Source organism: Berghia stephanieae, chromosome 8 (genome assembly GCF_034508935.2).
Source record: "Berghia stephanieae isolate SIO BIC M18660-M18661 chromosome 8, UCSD_Bste_1.3, whole genome shotgun sequence".
Lineage (NCBI taxonomy): Eukaryota > Metazoa > Mollusca > Gastropoda > Nudibranchia > Aeolidiidae > Berghia > Berghia stephanieae.
In genome coordinates this window covers 52,788,849-52,793,848 of record NC_088367.1, presented here as the reverse complement: position 1 = coordinate 52,793,848, position 5,000 = coordinate 52,788,849, and the positions used below count along the sequence as shown (strand labels likewise).

Genomic DNA, 5,000 nt, shown 5'->3' with positions numbered 1-5,000 from the left:
GTCTCTCTAGTTTGACAGTATGTAAGACTGGGTCAAAATGGGATGTAGACGTCTCTCTAGTTTGACAGTATGTAAGACTGGGTCAAAATGGGATGTAGACGTCTCTCTAGTTTGACAGTATGTAAGACTGGGTCAAAATGGGATGTAGAGGTAGGCTTCCCCAGTTTGACAGGACTCGAAGAGGGGATTATTTGTGCGGACTAAAAAAGAATATGCATAGCATTTGTATGAGAAAATAACTTAAAAAAACGATTTCTCAATTCATCTTATTCATTATTCTTTACGTTTATTAATACATTATTCTTATACGAAACAAATATTGAATGTCGAAACGTAAACATTGATTAGTTATCAATATTAATTTCAATATCGATTTATAAGTGAGGCATGAATACCGATAATCGATGTCCCCGATCTACATCTACTGTGACTTCCAAGATTTCATAGACATTTTGTTTATTGTATTCATTACTTTGTGTTATTGATTTCACTTGTTTTGGTTTATATGTTGGAGATTTTACGTTAATGTCTGTTTTATATTTGCAATTGACTACAGATAAATTTTGAAAAAAAATAATTGACATGAATCGTATTTCATAATTTCAATATGTCTACATATTATTATTTTTATCATGATTATAAAATGTCAAATTGTGTTATTGGCTTTGCTTTCTTTGGTTTGTTTATTGGAGATTTTATGTTAACGTTTGTTTTATAGGGGCGAAGTGGCCGAGTGGTTAAGGCATTGCACTGAAATCCGGTTCGAGCCCCGCTTCAGGCACTTGATTTTCTAACTTGGGCAAGATTATTAACCCCCAATTTGCTCACGTGGACACAATCGGTGATTCCTGTTGATATCAGACATCTTGTTTGATGAATTATTTATAGTCCCTCGTGGAATGCCTAGGCGATGATATCTCATGATATCGTGGCGGAAGGGCACAATTTCCAATGTCCAATATATGATATAATTGCAATTCACGAGAAAAAATTTTTTTAGAACAGAATTGATATGAATTGTATTTAATTATTTCAATATGTCTACAAATTTTAACGTTTACCCTGCCTATAACATTTCATACATTTTTGTTAATATGTAGTGTTTCATCAAACTCTTCTAGCTGTCTATTTGTACAACTCGGGGAAGGGGGTCGTGGGAAGGATGGAGATGTGGTGTCGGGACACTATAGACTGAGTGCTTTCCAGCAACGCATTATGAGTAACTACCATGACGTAACTATAGTACAGGCCGTGTCACTCTGGTCTTGAGCGGTATGGTTAAGGCGATTTTATTCGTTACACAGTAGGTCCAGTGTGTAGTCAGCAATCAAATTTTCGTCATTCTTTGTTTCAACTGGTCTTGGTCACAACTGCTTTGTTTTCTCTCGCTTCGTTCAATTTGATGGATTTTTAAATTTCATATATATATATATCAAATGAAATTGTGCTTACCATGAGTGATGATGATGTGGTGCTAGTGGTTGTAGTTGTGGGTGTAGTGATGATGATGTGGTTGTAGTAGAGTTAGTTCAGATGGTGTTGCAGTATTGGATGTAGGAGTGGTAGTGGTTGTAGTGATGATGATATGGTGGTGGTGGTTGTAGTAGTAGCAGTAGTGATAATGATGTGGTGTCGGTGGTTGTAATAGGAGAGGTAGTGATGATGATGTAGTAGTGGTGGTTGTAGTAGTAGTGGAAGTGATGATGATGTGGTGGTAGTGGTTGTGTTAGTAGAGGTTGTGATGATGATGTAGTGGTGTTGGTTGTAGTAGTTGTTGTGATGATGATGTGGTGGTGGTTGTATTAGTAGTGGTATTGATGGTGATGATGTGGTGGTGGTTGCAGTTGTAGTGATAGTGATGAAGATGTAATGGTGGTGGTTGTAGTAGTAGAGGTAGTGATGCTGATGTGGTGGTGGTTGTAGTAGTAGTGTGTGATGATGATGTGGTGGAAGTGGTTGCAGTAGTAGTGGTAGTGATGATGATATGGTGGTGGTGGTTGTAGTAGTAGCATTACTGATAATTATGTGGTGTTGTTGGTTGTAATAGTAGAGGTTGGGATGATGATGTCGTGGTGGTGGTTGTAGTAGTAGTGCTAGAGTGATGATGATGTGGTGGTGGTGGTGGTGGTGTAGTAGTAGTGGTAGTGATAGTGTGGTGGTGGTGGTTGTAGTAGTAGTGCTACTGATGATGATGTATTGGTGGTGGTTGTAGTAGTTGTTTTGATGATGTAGTGGTTGTGGTTGTAGCAGTTGTTGTGATGATGATGTGGTTGTGTTTGCAGTAGTAGTGGTAGTGATGGTGATGATGTGGTGGTGGTTGCAGTAGTAGTGGTAGTGATGAAGATGTACTGGTGGTGGTTGTACTAGTTTTTGTGATGGTGATGTGGTGGGGGTAGGAGTAGTAGTAGTGATAGTGATGATGATGATGATGTGGTGGTGGTTGCAGTAGCAGTGGTAGTGATGATGATGTGGTGGTGGTGGTTGTAGTAGTAGTAGCAGTAGTGATAATAATGTGGTGTTGGTGGTTGTAATAGTAGAGGTTGGGATGATGATGTAGTGGTGGTGGTTGTAGTAGTAGTGCTAGAGTGATGATGATGTGGTGGTGGTGGTGGTGGTGTAGTAGTTGTGGTAGTGATAGTGTGGTGGTGGTGGTTGTAGTAGTAGTGCTAGTGATGATGATGTAGTGGTGGTGGTTGTAGTAGTTGTTTTGATGATGTAGTGGTGGTGGTTGGAGTAGTTGTTGTGATGATGATGTGGTGGTGGTTGTAGTAGTAGTGGTAGTGATGATGTTGTGGTGTTTGAGGTAGTAGTGGTAGTGATGATGATGTAGTGGCGGTGGTTGTACTAGTAGAGGTAGTGATGCTGATGTGGTGGTGGTGGTTGTACTAGTAGTGTAATGATGATGATGTGGTCATGGTTGTAGTAGTAGTGTTAGTGATGATGATGTGACGGGAGTGGTTGCAGTAGTTGTGGTAGTGATGATGATGTGACGGGAGTGGTGGTTGTAGTAGTTGTGGTCTGGTCTGTGGACTGGATGGAATCACAACTGAGATGATTCAACACTTTGGCCCGAGAACCCTATCCTGGCTATTGGACCTCTTCAATGTATGCGCAAGGACAAACAGGCTGCCAAGTGCATGGAGGAAAGCAAGAGTAGTCGCCCTACTGAAACCGGGGAAAGATCCAAAATCCAAGAAAAGCTATCGCCCGATCTCCCTCCTGTGCATCGCATACAAGCTATTTGAGCGAGTGGTTATGTCCCGCATGTCACCCAGTCTAGACGAACAACTGTCTCCAGACCAGGCTGGATTCCGACCAGGACGGTCAACATGTGGTCAACTTCTTAACCTTACACAATTCATAGAAGATGGGTTTGAGACAAAACAGGTCACTGGCACAGTCTTCGTCGACCTCACTGCAGCCTATGACACAGTGAATCACAAGATCCGACTCCTCAAAGTGGCTAAAATGATAAAGAATAAGAAAATTGTAAATATTATCCAGTCACTTCTCGAAAACAGGCGCTTCTTTGTTGAAATGGATGGCCGGAAGAGCAGGTGGCGCACCCAGAAGAATGGTCTTCCCCAAGGATCAGTGCGGGCTCCAACACTTTTCAACATATATACAAATGATCAGCCTGAGTTCTCAAATATCCGCCGATTCATATATGCTGATGACCTATGCCTCGCAACACAGGATGTGTCCTTCCAACCAATCGAGAGCAGACTGACAAATGCCCTAGACACCCTTACAAAGTACTACACTAAAAACTCGCTGAACGCCAACCCAGGAAAATCACAAGTGTGTGCATTTCACCTCAACAACCACAAAGCCCACAAAAAACTTAACATCAAGTGGAATGGCCAGACATTAGAGTACAACTACCACCCAGTGTACCTCGGAGTGACGCTTGATCGAACTCTGTCCTTCAGAGAACACGTGAGAAAGACCAAGGCAAAAGTGTCCACGTGTAATGCCCTCCTTGGAAAGCTGGCAAACATGAACTGGGGAACTGACCCTAAAACTCTAAGGACACAACATTGGCCCTCAGCTACTCAACTGCGGAGTACTGCTCAGCTGTATGGGCCCGATCATGCCATGCCTCCAAGCTAGACCCGAGCTCAACAACGCCTGCCGGATCATAACGGGCCAGCTGAGAGCAACACCATTACCACTGGTCTACCGTGCAGCAGGAATAGCCCCACCACACATCCGGAGGGAAACTCATGCCCAAATACAAAAATACAAACAGGAAATGGACCAGAGACACCCCCTTCATGACCACAATTGCCCCAAAAGCAGGCTCAAATCAAGAAAAAGCTTCCTCACAGTAGAGAGCCTTCACCCAGACCACTCAGCATTCTTCCGCCTGGACAAATGGGTAGAATGGGACAAGACAGCAAACGATGCCCTCCAGCCCCCAACAGAAAAGCTCCCAGCAGGCACAGACCTCAAGAGAAAAGAATGGGTGGCGTTGAACAGAGCTAGAGCAAAGGTGGGAAACACCGCCACCAACCTCTTTAAATGGAAAATCTCACCGGGCACTGAATGCCCATGCGGTCACCCCAGACAGACCATGGACCACATCCTGTCCGAATGCTCGCTGGGACCTCACTGCACCAATGCTGACCTGAGGGAATGCAACCAGACTGCCCGGGACTGGCTGACTCACTGGCGCGACAAGATATGATGATGAGTAGTTGTGGTAGTGATGATGATGTGGTGGTGGTTGTATAGTAGTGGTAGTGATAAAAATGTGGTGCTGGTGGTTGTAGTTGTGGTTGTAGTGATGATGATGTGGTTGTAGCAACGTTAGTTCAGATGATGTCGCAGTATTGGATGTAGTAGTGTTAGTGATTATTATGTGGTTTTGGTGGTGGTGGTTGTTAGTGATGATGATATGGTGGTGGTGGTTGTAGTAGTAGAGGTTGTGATGATGATGATGTGGTGGAGGTTGCAGTAGTAGTGGTATTGATGATGATGTGGTGGTGGTTGTAGTA

General features: G+C 43.2%; 1 protein-coding gene across 1 annotated transcript in view; it reads left to right on the top strand.

The window, feature by feature from the left end:
* Positions 1–663, top strand: part of LOC144979061 (uncharacterized) — a 10,373-nt gene extending 9,710 nt beyond the window's left edge. Inside the window, exon 5 of the mRNA XM_078925676.1 lies at positions 1–663. This exon is cut by the window's left edge and continues 1,634 nt beyond it. The gene's annotated coding sequence lies outside the window, so the exon portion shown is untranslated.
* Positions 664–5,000: the final 4,337 nt, after the last annotated feature.